General features: G+C 45.5%; 1 non-coding gene and 1 pseudogene across 1 annotated transcript; one reads left to right on the plus strand and one right to left on the minus strand.

Annotated features, from left to right (window-relative positions):
* Positions 1 to 21,957, minus strand: part of LOC119950112 — a 60,522-nt pseudogene that overhangs the window by 30,228 nt on the left and 8,337 nt on the right.
* On the plus strand, positions 19,838 to 19,976 carry LOC119920062. The gene has a single exon (XR_005447831.1). It is a non-coding gene; the product is annotated as a small nucleolar RNA SNORA7 (small nucleolar RNA).

Below are 21,957 nucleotides of genomic sequence, written 5' to 3' on the forward strand. Positions count from 1 at the left end.
TGAATCTTTATGGCTATTTAAGACAGGTGGTTAGATACACAAACCTGTTACTCTAAACCGGCCACCCATGGGCCTCTGAACGCCCGTGAATGCGAGTAAACTCACCACCACAGTGGAATATAGAACAGCCCAGGCACTGTAAGAGCCAGTAGTAACATCCGCCAGTGTCTGATGAAGTAAGCGAATAGGGGCAGCAGCATGTAGCCCACGGCATAAAATATGCACACACCTATTGTGGAGTATATAATGCGAACCTCTTTGCCCAGAATTTCTGTTCCTGTTCAAAACAAGGGAGTATTTGGGTTAGCATTTTAACTTTTTTAAATTTAATCTATTACTACTGAATTACTTTTGACAATAATAGAGGAAAATTGTCTTCGATGCCACCAGTAGGAAAAAAAGGGGACTGAGCTAGCAAAATAGTGAAATCTAGTGGTAGGAGCAGGCACTGAGTGTCCAGACTGGCTCTTGCCAGGGAAAGTGAGAAATTAGGTAAGAACGATAATTTAATTTCCCACTTTCTGTGAACAGAAATAATGGCACTTGTTTGAAAAACACAGTCATAGCTAAGGAACAAAGATCTCCCTGGGAGACAGTGGAAAAAACCTGGACCATGGAGTTGGGAGGCCTAGCCTCTGGGTGGCCTCAGGCTCATCTGGGCCTCAGTTTTCTCAACTCTAAAATGGGGATGATGACGCCAGCCTGTCACATGGAAGTTGGGAGGATAAAATGAGCTCATGGAGGTGAAAGTGCTTACTGGGTACAGAGCACTGTACTAATTGCCAGGGAAAAAAGGACACAGGTGGGCAATGGCCATGGTCCCTGGCCCTGTGGGACCACAATCTAAAAAGCACTTTTAAAAATCAATGTATTATAACTATTATGACTGTTTTTCAGGGCAAAAGCTTCATTTGGGTCAGATCAGGAAAAATTTTCTTATTATTCAGGGCCAGAGTCTGCCAGTATCCAAGCTCCTTTGGGGGAATTAATGACACCCCGCTAGTGCCTACAAAATTGTTTCCAGGTCACTACAGTCCTTGTCAGAGTCTCAGCTGTGCTGTACTCTGTCCTACTAACATATAAATGTTTAAGCTGTGCTCGAGAAACAGCATGGCCTAGTGGAAAAAGCATGGGCCTGGGAGTCAGAGGACTTAGGTTCTAATCTTGGCTCTGCCACTTGTCTGCTGTGTGACCTTGGACTTCACTTCTCTGGGCCTCAGTGACCTCATCTGTAAAATAGGGGTTCAATACCTGTTCTCCCTCCTACTCAGACTGTCAGCCCCGTGGGACCTGATTACTGTGTAGAGTGCTTGGCACATAGTAAGCACTTAACAAACACCACAAATATTAGTACAGTGCTTTCTGCATACTGTGAACCCTGAGCGCAGGGCAGGGACTGTGTCCAACCCGATTTGCTTATATCAACCCAGCGCATACTACAGTGCCTGGCACGTAGTAAGCACTTAATAAAATAACATAATTATTATGATCTATCTCAACACTTAGTACAGAGCCTGGCACAAAAATAAGGGCTTAACAAAATATCATCTAAAAAAAAAAGCAAAAAAGCCTTCACACTCTTTTTGCCTCTATGGATACAGTACCACAAAGACTGTAGATGGAGAGTGGGGCATTCTGGATGATATGTGTCCATGGAGCCACTATGGGTCGGACACCACTCGAAAGCATAAGACAAGACACTTGGCTCGCGGTCTTATCCCCATTTTGCAGATGAGGTAACTGAGGCACTGACAAGTGACGTGAATTGCCCAAGGCCACACAGCAGACAAGTGGCAGAGCTGGAATTAGAAGCCACGACCTTCTAACTCTCAGGCCCGTGCTCTATCCACTATGCCATGTTGCTTCCTACTAAGCCAGGCTGATTCTCATATAAACTGACACGATTGGGCATAGTCCCCGTCCCACAAGGGGATCACAGTCTTAATTCCCATTTTACAGAAGAGGTTACTGAGGCACAGAGAAATGAAGAGATTTACCCAAGGTCACACAACAGACACGCGACAGAGCCCAGAGACTCCCAGGCCCATCCTCCAATCCACTAGGCCATGCTGCTTCTCTAAAAATAGCCATTTTGTCCCACATTCTACTTCTTTTGGTTCTTTTCAAGTGGATCGAGTATTTACCTATTCTCCACAAAAAACAGGTAATAAATAGCAGTTTCCTCCCCCAAGTAATGTTTTCAAACAATTCAAACTCCTAGAGAATGGGTAAGGGGGTCTCTCTTTGACTCTGTTCACTGCACGCTTAATGGTCCTGGCATTATCTAATAAGATAGAAGTTACCCACTTCAAAGCACTGGGCAGCTGACTGAAAACTCAGAGGCAAAAAGTTTTCACCGTGGCTGAGTGCACTTGGGCAAAGCACTTGACTGAATCAGTTTTAACAGTAATAGTGATAATAATGATTGTATTTGTTAAGCGATTACTATGTGCCAGGCACTATTCTAAGTGCTGGGGTAGATACAGGCAAATTGCATTGGACCAAGTCCCCGTCCCATGTGGGGCTCACAGTCTCAATCCCCATTTTACAGATGAGGTAAGTGAGGCACAGGGAAGTGACAGGACTTGCCCAAGGTCACCCAGCAGACAAGTGGCAGAGAGGGGATAACCTTCTGACTCCCAAGCCTGTGCTCTATCCACTATGCTAACAGGGATCGCTCATGACTCCTGGCCAACCTTTATAGGACCCTCTAGACTCTAAGCTCATCGTGAGCAGGGAATATGCCTGCTAATTCCGCTGTATTGTGTTCTCACAGTACAGTGCTCTGCACATAGCAAACCCTCAATAAATATGATTAACTGATTGACGAGGCAAATGATGGTCCTTGTGGTCAGGCACGAATGAGCCAGAATCCAGCCTGTGGAATCAGCAGCAGAGAATGAAGCGACGCTACTCTCCTATTACAAACCAGCCCAAACACTTCATTCCTCTAACGCCAACCTACTCACTGTACCCTGAACTCATATCCCTCGCTGTCGAACCCTCACCCTCGTCCTACCTCAGGCCTGGGAATACCTCCTCCTTCAAAGTCAACTGGAGATCACTCTGCCTACCTTCAAAGCCTATTAAAAGCACATCTAGACTGTAAGCTTGTTGTGGGCAAGGAAAGTGTCTGTTATTGTATTGTATTCTCCCAAGCGGTTAGTACAGTGCTCTGCACACAGTAAGTGCTCAAAAAGTATGACTGACTTACATCCCCAAGAGATGTCTTCACTGCTCCCTTCTGCATCGCCCTTGCACTTGGATTTGATGCCTTTATTCACCGCTCCCTAAGCCCCACAGCACTTACGTACAAATCTGTAATTTATTTATTTACATTAATGTCTGTCTCCCCCTTTAGACTGGAAACTCCCTGTGGGCAGGGAATGTGTCTATCAACTCTGTTTTACTGTAGCTCTCCCAAATGCTCTGCACACAGTAAACGCTCAATATGATTAATCGACTGAACGATTGACAATGTCACAGGACGGTTTCAACCTGAAGAAGCGCTCATACCGAGAACGAAAGCTGCCACATAATTGGAGATTTGGCCCATGCCCACAATGAGGAAAAGGACCGAGAACATCTCATAGCTTGTTGAGAAAACCTGCACGAAGCTGAAGCCCGTCTGGATGCCCATGGTCACAAACAGGACATTTTTCCGGCCAAACCTTGGACAAAGAGAGAAAGAAAGAGTGACTGCAGGAAACAACTCCAGGAAAGTCTTACAACCCAGCATATGTAAAGAACACGCAGGGACTCGCTCTGTGGGAGCTGGCCTTTCTGGAGAGAAGATGGAAACGCCATGATGGAAACATGGTATTGTCTGTAAGTTGGAATTCCCACCAGGCAAAACCAACTGTGCCGTTTGATGGCAGATTTGCTAAAGCTTCGTGGGCCCGTGGTGAGCAGGGTAACTGCTGTCTACCTTGAGGATTGAACAGCTAAGCAGAAATACTCAGGACAGAGGGCCTTTCATCCAACCCATCAAATTGAAATGGTTTAAAAGATGTTAAAAGAATGTCCTCTGACCATGTGATCACCTGCTAAATTGGAATAAGATTTGGATGGTAAACTCATCAAATACAGAGTCCATGTTAATGTGCATCTTTGAATTGAAAATAACAAAGTATTTGTGCTCGGCTCTTTGGAGTCAATCAACAAGGTTAAAATTATTTTCTTGGAAACATTCTGGAACATGCAAATGGACATTAAATATGCAGTCTAGTTCTGTGTTATAAAAACTTTATCAAAAGAGTGCCATTTTATTGCTTAGTTCTTAGGTAAGCAGCGGGACCTAATGGGAAGAGCATGGACCTGGGAGTCAGAGGACCTGGGTTCTAATCTTGACTCTGCCACTTGTGTGCTGTGGGAACTCAGAAAAAGTCACTTCATTCATTTACGCCTCAGCTACCTCATCTGTAAAATGAGGATTAAGACTTTGAGTCCCAAACGAGGCAGGGACTGTGTCCTACCTGATTACTGTGTAACTACCTCAGTGCTTAGAACAGTGCTTGATGTATAATAAGTGTTTAACAAATGCTATAATTATTAAGTAAAGCAGATTTTGTTTCACCATCTGCTGTAGTGGTTTTGCCAAAGATCAATCAATGGCATTTATTGCAGGCTTAATATGTGCAGAACACTGTATTAAATGATTCGGAGAGAATAATACAACAGAATTAGCAGACACACTCCCTGCCCATAACAAGCTTTATCTGGAGGGAGCTAAAGGTCTAGAAGTGAAAGATGTGAAAATATCAGCTAAATTCATTTTTAATTCTGTGATACCTGTAATATACATGTCTAAGTATTCATTCAATCATATTTATTGAGCACTTACTGTCTGCAGAGCACTGTACTAAGTGCTTGAAAAGTACAGTCCAACAACAGAGACAATCCCTACCCAACAACGGACTCACAGTCTAGAACAAAGTAAACAGGCATCAAAACAAGTAAACAGGCATCAACATAAACAAACAGAATTAAAGATATAGACACATTACTAATAAAATAAATAGAATAATAAATATGTACAGATATACACAAGTGCTGTGGGGTGGGGAGGGGGTAGAGCAGAGGGAGGGAGTCGGGCCAATGGGGAGGGGAGGAGCAGCAAAGGAAAAGGGGGGGCTTAGTCTGGGAAGGCTTTCTGGAGGAGGTGAGCTTTCAGTAGGGCTCTGAACGGGGGAAGTGTGCTAGTTTGGCAGATGTGAGGAGGGAGGGCATTCCAGGCCAGAGGTAGGATGTGGGCCAGGGGTCGACGGTGGGGACAGGAGAGAATGAGGCACAGTGAGAAGGTTAGTACCAGAGAAGCGGAGTGTGCGGTCTGCGATGTAGGAGAGAAGGGAGATGAGGTAGGAAGGGGCAAAGTGATGGAGAGCTTTGAAGCCAATAGTGAAGAGTTTTTGCTTGATGTGGAGGCTGATAAGCAAGTACTAGAGATTTTTGAGGAGGGTTGATGATATGCCTAGATCATTTCTGTAGAAAGATAATTCGGGCAGCAGAGTGAAGTATAGACTGAAGCAGGGAGAGACAGGAGGTTGGGAGATAAGAAAGGATGCTGATTGCAGTAATCCAGTCAGGCTATGATGAGAAAGTGTACCAACAAGGTAGCAGTTTGGATGGAGAGGGAAAGGGCAGATCTTGGCGGATGTTGTGAAGGTGAGACCGGCAGGTTTTGGGTGATGGATTGGATGTGTAGGGTGAATGAGAGAGAGAAGTCAAGGGATGACACCAAGGTTGCATGCTTGTGAGATGGGAAAGGATGGTAGTGCCATCCACAGTGATGGGAAAGTCAGGGAGAGGACAGGGTTTGGGAGGGAATATAAGGAGCTCAGTCTTCGACATGTTGAGTTTTAGGTGGTGGGAGGACATCCAAGTGGAGACGTCCTGAAGGCAGGAGGAGTTGAGAGCCTGGAGTTGTGGGAGAGAGAACAGGGGAGGAGATGGAGATTTGGTGTGCTGCACATTATAAGAGCTTAACATTTGTCATTAGTACCCTTAAAGGGGAAAAAGATACAGGCAACTACAGTCAAATATACAACAGAGATGGCTAACAAAGACAAAAAGATGTATTTTTTAACTACTTTAATTCCAGGTCAAGCCATGGGTTTCAGAAGGGAAAAGGAGCTATCAGAAAATATGTTGACTGCTTATGAAGAGAGGGAGGGGAAAGATGCAGTGCCTTATATTGCATGGTGTACTGGACAGAGCGTGGACCTGGTAGTCAGAAGGACCTGGGTTCTAATCCCAGCTCCTCCACTTGTCTGCTGTGTGACCTTAGGCAAGTCACTTCACTTCTCTGTGTCTCAGTTACCCTCGTCTGTAAAACGGGGATTAAGACTGTGAGCCCTATGTGGGAGAGGGACTGTGTCCAACTCATTTATCTTGGATCTACCCCAGTGCTTAGAACTGTTGCTGGAACATAGTACGTGCTTAACAAATGCTATTATTCTTCTCTGTGCCTCAGTTACCTCATCTGTAAAATGGGGATTAAGACTGTGAGCCCCCGTGGGACAACCTGATCGCCTTGTAACCTCCCCAGTGCTTAGAACAGTGCTTTGCACATAGTAAGCACTTAATAAATGCCAATATTATACGGAAGCAGTGTGGCTCAGTGGAAAGAGCCTGGGCTTTGGAGTCAGAGGTCAGGGTTTCAAATCCCGGCTCCACCAATTGTCAGCTGTGTGACTTTGGGCAATTCACTTAACTTCTCTGTGCCTCAGTTACCTCATCTGTAAAATGGAGATTACGACTCCGAGCCCCCCGTGGGACAACCTGATCACCTTGTAACCTCCCCAGCGCTTAGAACAGTGCTTTGCACATAGTAAGTGCTTAATAAATGCCATTATTATTATTATCATCATCATCATCATCCTGGGAAAAATGCACCCTTGCACCACAAGGGGGCACTGTTGGCCAGAGATTGAAGAATTTTGGTTGTGTGCGTGTGTATTTGTGTGTACTTGAGGAATCAAAGATTCTTTTTTTATCAGAATTACTAATTAAGAGCCACGAATGGTTGACATTCCCCTTCACAGTTTAAGGATTTCCCTTTGTTGCTTGGTAGGGTATGCTATCCGCATTGTCTAATAACAACTGTGGTATTTTTTTATGGTAATTGTTAAATGCTTCCTATGTTCCAGGCACTGTACTAAGCGTTGGGGTAGATATGAGGTAATCATCTTGGACACAATCCATATCCCACATGGGGCTCATATTCTGTTAAAGGGAGGAAATTCATTCAATTGTATTTATTGAGCACTTACTGTGTGCAAAGCACTATACTAAGCGCTTGGGAGAGTACACTATAAAAACAGACACATTCCTCGCCCACAGTGAGCTCACAGTCTAGAGGGGAAAACAGGACATTAATATAAACAGATAAAGAGATTTAATCACCACTGACAGTTAAAGCAACTGAGGCACAGAGAAGTTAAGGGACTTGCCCAAGGCCATAAATCAATGCTATTTACTGAGCGCTTATTATGTGCACAGCACTGTACTAAGCAGTGGAGAGTCCAATACAACAGAGTTGGCAGTCATGTCCCTTGCCCACGAGGAGCTCAGACTTGTAAAAAGTTGTGGAATAAAGATAAAGAGGGTAAAGAGCTCTGTGATTAGATTCAAAATGTGTTTACATTTTTGGGGAGTGGTTGCCACGATCTTCTATTTATTCATCTGATACCTGTTTGCAGAGCAGAATGGGATAAAAACACAACATGCTTTGAGTCTAGTTATGGAACCCCAGGCTTTCTGGAGCTTGGGCTGTCAGTCATCTTCACGAAGGTGAAAGTTGTCGTCCCAACTCAAAAATCACTTGGTTAAGAGCTAAGACTTCCCCCCAGGAAGCTATGTACTGCCCTGTTCCCTGGATCATCTCTCCCACCTGCAGGCTGCCCAATTCCTATGGCGTAGTGGATACAGCACAGGCCTGGGAGTCAGAAGGTCAAGGGCTCTAATCCACACTCTGCCCATTTGTCTGCTATATGGCCTTGGGCAAGTCACTTTCACTTCTCTGTGCCTCAGTTACCTTGCCTGTACAATATGGAGATTGAGATTGTGAGCCCCATGCAGGGCAGGGACAGTGTTCAACCTTGATTTGCTTGAATCCACCCCAGCATTTAGTACAGTGCCTGGCACATAGTAAGTGCTTAACAAATACCACAATTATTATTATTATTCCATCCCCCATAACATCCTCCAGGGCCCCTCTCCCAGCCTCCCGTTCACCTAAGCCTTGACTGGGCGTTTGCTGTGCCTCTCTCCACCGGATGGCTGCGTGAAATCCTCCGGGTGCCTGCCGCCCCCCCCCCTGCCCCAGTTGTGGCCCTCAGAATCCTCAGCATGCTCTATGTGAAACGGCAAGCTGTCTCCCTGGGATCTCACCCCAGCTCTCCTCTGCATCACAGAGACAGAGGGAAGCAGGTTGCAGCCTGGTGCTGTCTCTATACAACCTCGTAAAGACTGGGCAGCTGTTGCTGGAGCGCTGTCGTGGCAGCTGCTGTTGTGACTGTGGATTCTAAGTTTGCTAAGAGCTTGAAATTCTGCCTGCTTCTCTAGTCTGGGTATCCTAGGCACATTCCCTTCATTTTTATGTTTCTTAGTGTTTCGTTCCCATCTCTTTCTATGTGTCTGTCAGCAGTCCCTATCCCTATTTTTTCCTTTCTTAGATAGGGAGGCCTCCAAAGAACAGGAACTGAGTCTAATTCATTCCTGAGTATTCTTTCCCTGTGCTCAGTAAAGTACTCTGCACCCAGTAAGATCTTAATAAATACTATTACTATTAAATAAACAATAGAACCTGAACTTCCAGATTACTGGACAAAACCAAGCTCTCACCCTGGTAGTAAGTATTAGAGAAAAAGAGTGGGTTCTAAACCCATGACCTTAACTTTCCCAGAAGCTGCCTGGTCTAGCAGAAAGAGCAAAAGTCTAATAAGTCAGAGGACTGCCACTTGTCTGCTAAGTGACTTTGGGCAAGTCACTTCTCAGTGTCTCAGTTACCTCACCTGGTGAGACATGGACTATGTCCTACCTGACTGCCTGGCACATAGTATGTATTTAACAAATACCACTTTAAAAAAAAAAAAGGCAGGAAGGGATAGATTAGAGAAAGAGGCAGAAATACTTGCATGTTTTCTCAGCTACCTTCAAATATGGACAGCATTATCAACCACCTTGCCTGTGGACACAGTGTGAAGGAAGACTGTTGGGCTCAGAAAGAAAACATTTACAATGGCCAGGACAGGAGAGAATGGTCTTTTTTTGCCTTACTGGTGGAACTGAAAAGTGGGCTGCTGACAGAAGGTATAAAAGAAGGAATAAGTGCAAGTACCCAGCAGGGACTGAGAGCAAACTATAATAGAGGAAAAATGAAGACTCCTAGAATGGAAAGGATTAACAGGATAGGATCCTTGGCTCCTGCAAGAACTTATGTTTTCCACTCCTGGGATATCAGGTGCCCCCAGGGGTGCTATTCTAACTTCCTTCCTCAGCTGCTACAGCGGATGCTTGGCTTGTGTCCTGCAAACATGAAGAAGTGGCACTGCTTCATCGTGCTCAGGGAGAACCTTACACGATCCTAGAACACCTTAAACTCACTGGGTTCCAACAGTCAGGACGATAATGGAAGCATCCTTGTCCCACTCAGGGATGGCTCCAGACGTCAGGGAGCAGCCAGGAGAGACCTCCCGAAGACAGCGGAGTCCTGACCCTTCTCAAAGATGGCTGCACGGGCTGCCCTTCTTGCATTTAACAACCTGTCCTAGTCTTTTATGTTGCTATTATTATTTTATCTTTCCTTGTGTATGTGCCAATCTCGTTTCCCTCCCTCCTTTATTTGTAGACTTTGAGTCACTGACGGCTTGGGGCCAGAGATCACATTTGATTCGTCAAAGTTGCATTTCTCCCAGCACTTAATACAGGAGTAAGTAAGTGAATGAAATGAATTGGTGAGCTAGGTTGCTCAGGGTTTTCAGTCAAGAGGTGACCCCTATGGCCACAGAGAGGGTAGTGGTGGAGAAACAAAATTCTGCAGATGCTGCTATTATATCATCACGACACACCTGCTTGCCTGAACAACATAATGTGATGGTGACATGTGTAACATGGGGGCCCTCCAATGGAGCCCCAACTCAGGGTGACTAAAGGTCTGAAGCTGGGTCCCGGGCCTAGTCCACAGTTTGCGGTTTGAACAGCACCCCCATGACCCCACTGAAGCCTACATCCCAAATGCTCACCTTCTGGCCTGAAAAGGCTCCAAGAAGTATGAGTCCCAGCTGGGAAAACATCCCATTTCCCTTGCAGACCACCAATGCAAGGAGGGCCTCCATACTGGCACTCCTCTAGGGGCTCTGACCTTAATAAAGTCATATTCCTTAATAATAATAATGGTATTTGGTTAATAAAGTTAACGGAACCTTAGTGGAAAGAGCCCAGGCTTGAGTCGGGGGTTGTCGGTTCTAATCCCGGCTTTCGCCACTTGTCAGTTGGGGTGATTTTGGACAAGGTCACTTAACTTCTCTGTGACTCAGTTACCTCATCTATAAAATGGGGATTAAGACTGTGAGCCTGACGTGGGATAACCTGATTACTTTGTATCTTCCCCAGTGCTTAGCACATAGTAAGCACTTAAATACCATCATTATTGGAGAAGCAGCATGGCTCAGTGGAAAGAGTACGGGGCTTGTGAGTCAGAGGTCATGGGGTTCTAATCCCTACTCCGCCACTTTCTGCTGTGTGACTTTGGGGTAAGTCACTTTACTTCTCTCTGCCGTCAGTTACTTCATCTGGAAAATGGGGAAGTTAGAGACTGTGAGCCCTACGTGTGGGACAACCGTAATTACCTTGTATCTCCCCCAGCGCTTAGGAACTGTGCTTTGAACATAGTACGCGCTTAAGCAAATACCATCATTATTAGTATTGTTAAACGCTTACTATGTGCCAGGCTCTGTACTAAGTGCTGGGGTGACTGGACTCTTCTGACACCACCACCACCAGAGGAGAGAACTGGGCAACACTCTGGCTCCAACTGGTTGCCAGCTCAACAATGGAATTTTGATGTTTGCTTGTTTTGGTTGGAAAGGCTGAGTTACTCCCAAACATTGAGGGTTTGGAATGACTTCTCCATTCCATTCTGTTTGTTCTCTTGAAAGGAGGTCAAGTCTAGTGAAAGCTATAAAGCATATTTGGCATGAACTGTTTTTCTTGAGGAAAAAGTAACCTTCTACTTCTGCCATCCCTCTACCAATGCAAACATGCTATGGAACCCAAGGTTGGCCATATCTCTTTATGGGTTGAGAATATCTTTATCTTTAGTGTGGAATGGGTGGGCCCCCCAAAATGCCCAGGAAAATGGGGTCAGCTGGCAACCTTGGATTAAACATCACCAATTCCAATCACCAAAAAAAAAAAAAAAGGTTCTTTGCTGACCCCAGGGATTCCAAGAGCTCCAGAACACCTAACAAGAGGTGCAGCCATTTCCTGTAAGAAAGACCCATTAGTGAAAATCAAAAATTAATTTTACCGGCAACGGCAAGTGGGCATTATGAGGGGGAGAGGAGGGGGCAGTGCTATGCACATAGTATACGCTCAATAAATAACCACTGATTGACTGATTTTAGACCTGGAAAGAAACAGCATGGCCTAGAGGGAAAAGCACAGGTCTGGAAGTCAAAGGATGTGGGTTCCAATCCTGGCTCCGCCACTTGCCAGGTGCATGCCCTTGGGCAAATCCCTTAACGTCTCTGAGCCTCAATTTTCTCAACTGCAAAATAGGGATTCGGAACCCGTTCTCCCTCCTACTTAGACTGTGAGCCCCTTGTTGGACAAGGTTTGTAGCCAAAATGATCATCTTGGCACAGTGCTCAACACAGAGTTAGTGCTTAACAAATACCATAATAACTATTAAAATTATCATCATTGTTCTTATTATATCTCTCCCCTGGCACATTCGAAGGAGACCTTGGGAATGAGATAGAGAGAAGAGGATTTAAAGGGATGGGGGAGAAACTGCCCTGGTCCCCTCAGGCAAGGAGGTTAGCGGTGATGGCAAGGGGGAGAATGAATGTCTTCCGCAAACTGACCAGTCCCAGCCAGCCTGACCCACTGGGTAAATACGACAGGTCCGTCTGGGGCCGCATCTGGCTCTGAGCTGCTCCCCTCCAGCTCAGAACCTCGGAGCATAGCAGTAGTAGCAGCAGTAGGTAATTTTTTAAGCGCTTTCTGTGGGGGTAGAACACTGTACTAAAGAGCTCAGAAAGAATATACGGGTGGGGAATTAGTCACGGTCCCTTGTCTCTCAGGGGGTTCACATCTAAGACCAGAAGTGGGGGAGAGGGGACTGCAGACATAACACACACAAGAGCAACAACACAAGATAAAAACCAAAATTCAGCAGGGAGCTGTGGCTGGAAGAGGAAGAATTTCAGGTTCTCACTGGCAGTTACAGCCGAAGGGCTCCCATGCTCCCAAGCCCATCTCACACTAGCTCTCAAGGTTTAGCCTCTACAATCTTACTTTATTGATTATTTTTAATGTCTGTCTCCCTCTCTAGACTGTAAACTCTCCATGAATATGTTTGTTATATTGTACTCTTCCCCAGGCGCTTGGTACAGTGGTCTGCAACATTAAGCGCTCGAGAAATACCACTGATTGACTGATCTCCCTCTTGGCTGTCAAGGCCAGCCTATCCACTGACGTCCTGTCTCTTTCATCTCTCAATCGGGGACCAAGTGTCCAAGTGCTGACCAATACAGCACTTTGGGACAAATATATCACTGAAGGAATGAGGAAAGTGTAAAACTTTGAACCTCACATCTTTCCACTTGTCTAAAATTTTATCCGCTGCCCATAGCCTCATTCTATTCCCTACTGATAAATCAATCAATCCTCATTTCTCCTATTTGCCCTTCCCTACACCCGCTGCCAATGCATTTGGATCTCAAACACTTAAACACTTGATATTCACCCCACCCCCAGTCCTTATGTACATATCCCTATACTCTCCCATTCCACTATCCAAAGTTTATTTAATGTCTGCCTCCCCTTCTAGACTGTAAGCTCCCTGTGGGCAGGAAACTTGCCTACTAACTCCACTGTATTATTCTCTCCCATGCACACAATAAGAGCTCAATAAATACCACTGATTGAAATACTGATTACCTTTGGGCAGAACACTAGACTAAGCACTTGGGGTATGATAGATTAACAACAGGAATTAGAAGACGTAGTTCTTGAGTGTGTGGTACTCTGAACACAGTTAAGTGCTTAATAATAATAATAATGAGTTTTGTTAGGCGCTTACCATGTGCCAAGCACAGTTCTAAGCACTGGGGTAGATACAAGGTAATCAGGTTGTCCCACATGGGGCTCAGTCTTAATCCCCATTTTACAGATGAGGTAACTGAGGCTTAATACATACTACTGTTTGACGTGGACATCCAAACTAGTAACCCAGGAGAAAAGAGAAAGTGTTTAATAAATACAACAAACATATTTATAGTCATATCTAGCCAAGCATGGAGTGGACTGTGAAGGCAGTCATTTAGACCAGCTAATTTTTAAACCATTTTGCACCAAATAATCTACATAATCAGTCCAAAAAATCTTTCCTGGCCAATTGTTTCAACTCTCCCACATTTATAACTCACTGTAAAAAGAACTGTACAAAGTTTTCTTAAAAAAAAAAAAAAGAGTCCCAAGGCAGCAACCCAAGATATATCACTCAGGACAATTACAGCATGTCTTTATGTTTGTACCTCTGCAAAGGCACAGTGAACTCTGATCTTGAAATTGACTGGATGATTCTAATGAAATGGTATTTTCAGAGTGGCAACCCACCTTTATCTGGAGGTGAAATGGGAAAAACATGGTGCACCTCTAACTGAAGCAATATGCCTTAGAAATCGCACCACTCGGATTGCGCCGGTCGGACTAAGGAGTAATAGGAGCATCTAGTTGTTTCAGTGCCACCACAGAAGAAACACTTTACCTGTCTGAGAGCTGTCCTGAAACAAAGGATCCGATAAGCATCACCCACAAAGAACAAGGGAGGTAGTTAGTGGAGCTTTCCAGTCATCATCACATACCAGGGTTCCACTGCAAAAGAAACAAAGGAGAGACTTCACTTTCACAATTTCAAAACCTAGGGAGGTTTCTCCATCCCCCCAAACCAGTTTAATGAGTTAAGAGAGAAGGTCCCTGTCACAAGAATCAGGACAGCAGGGATGGAAGAGGAAGCCACTATAGTCATGACAGAAACAGACAGGTGGTGGGAGGGGAGCAGAGGACAGGGGTAGCCGGTCTTGGCGGGAGAGGCAGCTGGCTCTCTCTCCCTGGCCTTAATGGTGTTACGTGTTGATTGGCCAGAAAGTTCCTGTCACACACTCAGGAACATCTGACAGCCAATCAAGAGGCAGTGTAATCCATTTGTACTTAATAACGGGTTTGCACAGCAATGAACAAAGTCCACACACCCCTGCCTGAAAAAAACAAAACAAAAAAACAAACAGAAGTACAAATACTTTGCTACTTGGGAACCACCTGAACAAAAATACAAAGCAGTGTAATCCCCTCTTCATCAAAATGCCCCACAGTTTCCACAGTTATGACAGACATATGACTGGGTCTTTGAGTCGTCCCTGTGCTTTCTGATCTCGATGTAAGCAATTGTTGGTGCACACGCCATACTTACTGGGACTCTTTTAATGAGGGAGCACATTCCGGGAATCTAAACAGGAAACTACTGGGCTTCAGCTCATTACCAGTCCAGGTCCTGAAGGAGCAGCGGACGATGCCAGCCATTTCGGGAGAAGCAAGGACTCTGTAACCCAATTTTGTACTGTGATTGCCACCATCTGAAATGTAACTGGAGAGCCACTCCCTTCCACACCCCCAAATTTCAGTTGCAGCTGGGCAAGAGCTGTAGGCAGCAGTCAGTGAGGGTTCTTTAATTACATGAGTGACCGAAGTAACTGGAAGAACCTGCCGTTTCTGTCCTCATATGGTTCGATGAAGCTGACAGGACAACAACGTGGACTGGTGGAAAGAACTTGGGCCTGGGAGTCTGAGGACCTGGGTTCTAATGCCGGGGCTCTGCCACTTATCCTCCCCTTGAGACTTAATCATTCATTCATTCATTCAATGTCATTTTATTGTGCACTTACTGTTGTGCAGACTACTGTACTAAGAGTTTTGGAAAGTGCAATATAGCCACAGAGACAATCTCTGCCCACACCGGGGCTCACAGTCTACAATCATCTTTCTTACTGAGCAATTACTCTATGTCAGAGCACTGTACTATGGGCTTGGGGAGAGTACACATATATGTACTCTGTTGACAGATCAAAATCGCCCCTCAGGTCCGACTTTCATCTTGGAAAATGGCAGAAATTGAATTCATTCATTTACATCACATTTATTGAATGCCTACTGTGTGCAGAAGGCACTGCACTAATAAGCACTTGGAAAGTAAAATTCAAGCAACAAAGAGAGGCAATCCCTGCCCACAACGGACTCACAGTCCTAGAAGGGGGGAGACAGGGACATCAAAACAAGTAAACAGGCATCCAATAGCATCATATAAAACAGAATTAGAGATAGGACATACACATCAAAACAAACAGACAAATCCCTTCAGACCTTTCCGATAATCAAACAATAGTATTTATTGTGTGTTTATGGCGTGCAGAGTACTAAACTAAGCGAGCTGGGGGAGTACAATATAACCGAGTTGGTAGACATGTTCCTTGGCCCATAATAAACCTACAGTTTAGAGGGGATCACTTTAGGGATGTGATTTCACTTCTCTTGTGCCTGCTTCCTCAACTGTATAATGGAGATTCAATACCTTGTCTCCCTCCTATTAGGACTGCAAACCTCACGTGTGTTAGGGACTGTGTCCAACCAGATTAACTTGTACCACTACGCCGGCACATAGAACAGCGCTTACTATAATAATGTTTTAAAATATATGTAAAGGGTAGAACAAAATCGGCCCCTCAGTCCTGACTTTCATCTGTGAAAAGTGCAGAAACGAATCCCTGCAGTGCTACAGGTAATCAATCAATCAATCAATGTTATTTATTGCAGGCTCACTGTGTGAAGAGCACTGAACTAAGCACTTGGAGAGTGCAATATAACAGAGTTGTGTAGACATGTTCCCAGCCCACCAAAGAGCTTACAGTCTAGAGGGGGGAGATGGACATAAATATAATTAAATCATGGATATATTAGTAAGCTCCTGTGGGGGCTGAGGAAGGAGGGAATAAAGGGAAGCAGAGTGGCCTAGTGGAAAAAGCACAGGCCTTGATGGTCAGAAAGTCCCTGGGTTCAAATCCCAACTCCCCACCCTTGTCTGCGGTGTGACCTTGGGCAAATCACCTCAATTTCTCTGTGCTTCAGTTAGCTCATCAGAAAATGGGGATTAAGACTGTAAGCCCTATGAGAGACAGGGGCTGGGTCCAACCCAATTATCTTGTTATCTACTCCAGGGGCTTTAGTACAGTGCCTAGCACATAGTATGCACTTATTAAAAGCCTGGCACATTAGTAAGCATTTAACCAATCTAGTGGTTAGGATTCAGTGCTCTCACCACCGCAGCCTGGGTTCGTTTCCCGGTCAGGGAACCTCTTCTCGTACGCTGATTACACCCAAATCTAGCATCCTGCCCCTGCTCTCTCTCCCTCCCTCCAGGCTCGTATCTCCTCCTGCCTTCAGGACATCTCCATCTGGATGTCTGTCCGCCATCTAAAAACTCAACATGTCCAAGACTGAACTCCTTGTCTTCCCTCCCAAACCCTGCCCTCTCCCTGACTTTCCCATCACTGTTGACAGCACTACCATCCTTCCCATCTCACAAGCCCGCAACCTTGGTGTCATCCTCGACTCCACTCTCTCGTTCACCCCTCACATCCAATCCGTCACCAAAACCTGCCGGTCTCACCTCCGCAACATTGCCAAGATCAGCCCTGTCCTCTCCATACAAACAGGTACCCTGCTCGTTCAATCTCTCATCCTATTCCGACTGGATTACTGCATCAGCCTCCTCTCCGATCTCCCATCCTCCTGGTCTCTCCCCACATCAATCCATACTTCACATTGCTGCACGGATTCATCTAGTGTGCAGAAACGCTATGGGCATGTTTCTCCCCACCTCAAAAATCTCCAGTGGCTACCAACCAACCTACGGCATCAGCAAAAACTCCTCACCCTCGGCTTCAAGACTCTCCATCACCTCGCCTCCTCCTACCTCACCTCCCTTCTCTCCTTCTAACAGCCCACCCCACACCCTCCGCTCCTCTGCCACTAATCCTCCTCACCGTACCTCGTTCTCGCCCTGTCCCGCCGTCGACCCCCAGCCCCACGTCATCCCCCTGGCCTGGAATGCCCTCCCTCTGCCCATCCGCAAGCTAGCTCTCTTCCTCCCTTCAAAGCCCTACTGAGAGCTCACCTCCTCCAGGAGGCCTTCCCAGACTGAGCCCCTTTCCTCTCAGCCTCGTTCCCCCTCTTCCATCCCCCCCATTTTACCTCCTTCCCTTCCCCACAGCACCTGTATATATGTATATATGTTGGTACATATTTATTACTCTATTTATTTAATTTATTTATTTTACTTGTACATATCTATTCTATTTATTTTATTTTGTTAGTATGCTTGGTTTTGTTCTCAGTCTCCCCCTTTTAGACTGTGAGCCCACTGTTGGGTATGGGACTGTCTCTATATGTTGCAAACTTGTACTTCCAAGCGCTTAGTACAGTGCTCTGCACACAGTAAGCGCTCAATAAATATGATTGATGATGATATTTATTCTATTATTTTATTTTGTTAATATGTTTTGTTTTTGTTGTCTGTCATCTCCCTTCTAGGACTGTGAGCCCGCTGTTGGGTAGGGGGACCGTCCTCTATATGTTGGCAACTTGTACTTCCAACCGCTTAGTACAGTGCTCTGCACACAGGTAAGCGCTCAATAAATATGATTGAATGCATGATTGAGACCATCCAAGTGCAATACATCCAGGGCTAAATGGGACCAAAGTGGTTTGTACCCTAACGGCCGTGAAGCGCAACTGCTCTAGGTGGTAAGTTCCTCAAGATTAAAATTTCCCCCCCATTTGTGGAGATGGTCAATATCCCGACCTGCAAAGTCCCATTGCAACAAAATTTGCCCAAACAGATGAATGCTGGTAAACTTTAAAAATAAGTGCTGCCATTTTTAAGGAAAGAATGAAAAAGTTCGTTTGGGGCATATGAGTCCCATATGGTCATCCCAATTTGTATCAGAACATACGTGCTGCTAGATGGTCAGAAAAGGACAAAGGCTTTTGAAAAGAACACAAAAGTCTTTTTCATCCAACTCACCATCTACAGGCAAACATTCCAGGAAAGTCTCACCCACCTCCTGATCCATCCTATACCCTGAAATTGGCGGAAATGTGAGGAAAAGATGCCTGACTATATTTTTTATTTTCACCACAACCACAGTTTGTCTCAACCCGCTGATGCCTGGTACGATCTCACAAGTGGCAGTGTCATCTTCATGATACTAAGGATGGCTAAGCAGTCTCTAGACCATAAGCTCACTGTGGGCAGGGAATGTGTCTGTTATAACTGTATTCTCCCGAAGCGCTTAGTACAGTGCACTAATCTGGATCTGAACTGTCAAGGAAGCAGTCAGGTCATTTCAAAACCTTTCATAGGGCAGATTTTGTAAAGAGTTGTTGGCGTCATTTTAGAAGCTGGCTTTAGTTTCCCCAGCCTTTGCCAAGGATATCCAGGTCATTGAGAAGAGGAGGGAGAATTTCAGGAGACTGCATCAAAGGCTGAAAGAGGGGTTTTAAAGATCTGCATCCTGAAGATAAAGGAAGAACCACATTCAAAGGCTATTCACTTCCATGGGGGCGAGTGCCATCAGAGACTTTTGGGCTAGTCACTGAGGCTTTGCCCATCTCAGTCCTCTGGCAAGACTCAGGAGATAGAGAAGGAATGTTGCCTAATGGGTAAAAGCATGGGCTTGGAGGTACAAGGACTTGGGTTCTAATGCCACTCTGCCACTTGTCAGCTGTGTGACCTTGGGAAAGTCACTTCACTTCTCTGTGCTTCAGTTACCTCACCTATTCAATGGGGATTAAGTACTGTGCGCCCCACATGGGACATGGACTGTGTCCAACCTTGTATCTATCCCGACGCTTAGTACAGTACCTAAAGCATCAGGTTGGGAGTCAGGAGGGCCATGCGTTCAAATTCCGGCTCTGCCACTTGTTAGAAGTGTGACTTTGGGTAAGTCACTTCTCTGTGCCTCAGTTACCTCATCTGTAAAATGGTGATTAAGACCACGAGCCCTACGTGGGACAACCTGGATAACCTTGTATCTTACCCCCAGTGCTTAGAACAGTTCTTGGCACAAGAATAGGACTTAAATACCACTGTTATCATTACTATTATCATTACTAAGACTGTGAGCACCATGTGGACAAGAATCCGTGTCTAACACAATTTCCTTGTATCCACACCAGCACTTAATATAGTGCCAGGCACACAGTAAGTGTTCAACAAATACCAATATTATTATTATTATTAATTATTATTATTACAGATACGAGCTTAGCAAATACTAATGGTGAAGAGTTTTTCACCTGCCCACAACCACAGGGCCAGACTTTCCCTTCTCTCATACACCTGCCTCGGTCAGCTGATGGGAACTGGAGGGCAACTCAAACATAGCCCTATAATAGCCAGGCAGTACTCCAACAGGTGAACATAAGGCAAATCCATTTGAGGGTGTTTACAAAAGCACCAGATCCTCCTAATTATTACTGCACTAGATCATTGTTTTCCCTCTCAGGGTTGCACCTGGAGAGTTTCCAGTACTCTACCAGTCTCAAACTATGGGAGGGAGAGTCAAGCAGAGTGACACTCATTTCATTCTAGCTTGGGCAGTGGCTAGTTGAGTGGAAGGCAATCTGCTACAAGACAAAACTCACCTGTGCTGGGCAACAGAGGTAGGGGAGAGGAGTCGAGGGCAGAGACTCGAGTTGACTCTGTGGAAGGAGGCAATGGTAAACCTACTTCTGTATTTTTACCAAGAGAAACTCTATAGATCCACTACCAGAACTATTGCAGATGGAGGTGGGGGGCATTCTAGGAGAGATGTGTCCATTGGCATCACTATGGGTCAGAGGACAACTCAATGACATAAGACAAGATCCACCAGTTACAAATTACTTACCTGCATGTTCCTGGATATGACCACTCTGTACACCGAGATTTACTGGTGCTCTACTGGGTACTCTGGGACAGTTTGACAGTCCTGGGTCTGCCCTATCTTTGCCCAATACAAATTTCCTCTGTGGGCCTGGTGATTCCAGACCATGGTCAATCAAAATAAATCCCATGGCAAATAATCTACAAAAATAACTCCCAAAAGCTTGGGAAATGTTGAAGGTTCAGAGGGCACAGATAGCCCAGGAAACCAACAAGCCCCTATCAATAAATGTACCTGTGAAATAACGTTAAACACTTACTGTGTGTTATACTGCACACTGAGGTAGATTAGGATCTAGTAGATTAGATGGCTTTGGAGTCAGAGGTCATGGATTCTAAATCCCAACTCCACCATTGTCAGCTGTGTGACTTTGGGCAAGTCACTTAACTCTCTGTGGGCCCTCAGTTGACTTCATCTGTAAAATGGGGTATTAAGACTGTGAGACCCCTGTGGGACAACCTGATCACCTTGAACCGCCCAGTGCTTAGAACAGGAGCTTTGCACCTAGTAAGTGCTTAATAAATGCAATCATTATTATCTATATATTGAGCAGCAGCATGGCATGATCCCGCTCCGGGTTGCACCTGGAGGGTTTCCAGTACCCTTTACAGTTTTCGACTAAAGGAAAGAGAGTCAAGCAGGGGCTTAGCCATTCCATTCCTAGCTTGGGCAAGTGGCTGGTGAGTGGAAGGCACCTGCTACAAGTCAAAACTCATCTGTGCTGGGCCAGCAGCAGCATGGGAGAGAGTCAAGGGGCAGAAACTTGAGGCTTACTGCGTGGGAAGGCAGCAATGGTAAACCATGCCCATATTTTTATCAAGAAGTCTCTATGGATACACTACAGAATGACTGCAGATGGGAGGTGGGGGCGTTCTGGGAGAGATGGGTCCTGTGGCGTTGCTATGGGTCGGAGAGTGACTCGACAACGTAAAACAAGACAGCGTGGCATGAGATGCAGCTTGGCGTAGTGGATAGAGCATGGGCCTGGGAGGTCAGAAGGGTCACAGGTTCTCATCCCAATTCTGCCACTTTGCTGTGTGACCTGTGGGCAAGGTCATGTAACTTCTCTGTGCTTCAGTTACCCTCACCTATAAACTGGAGATTGAGAACTGTGAGTCCCATTTGGGACAGGGACTGTGTCCAACTCGATCCGCTTGCATCTTCCCCAGTGCTTAGTAAAGTGCCTTGGGACATAATTAGCGCTTAACAAATACTGTAATTATTACACACAATAATCAGGTTGGACACACTCTCTGTCTCACATCAATCAATCATGGTGTTTATTGAGCTTACTGTCTGCAGAGCACTGTACTGAACACTTGGGGAAGTGCAATATGATACAATGATTACGATACAACAGAGTTGGTGGGCATGGTCCCTGCCCACAAACTGCGGGGAGGGAGGGCTCACAGTCTAAGTGAGAAGGAAAACGGATGTTTAATCCATTTTTTACAGTAAGGAAATGGAGGCAGGGGAGAAATTACTTGCCCCCAGATCATGAAGTGGGCAAGGTGGTGGGAGCCAGGATTAGAATCCAGGTCTTCTGACTCCCAGGTCTGAATCCACTCCAGCTGCTTCACCATTCCTCCAGCTCCGTGAGGGACCTAAAGGCCTTGCAGCCCCTCCTCTCCTCTTCTGTCCATCTACCAGTTATAGCTGCTGGGATTCCGGGGTCAGGTCAGAATGCCAG

The sequence above is a fragment of the Tachyglossus aculeatus genome, chromosome X1 (genome assembly GCF_015852505.1).
Source record: "Tachyglossus aculeatus isolate mTacAcu1 chromosome X1, mTacAcu1.pri, whole genome shotgun sequence".
Lineage (NCBI taxonomy): Eukaryota > Metazoa > Chordata > Mammalia > Monotremata > Tachyglossidae > Tachyglossus > Tachyglossus aculeatus.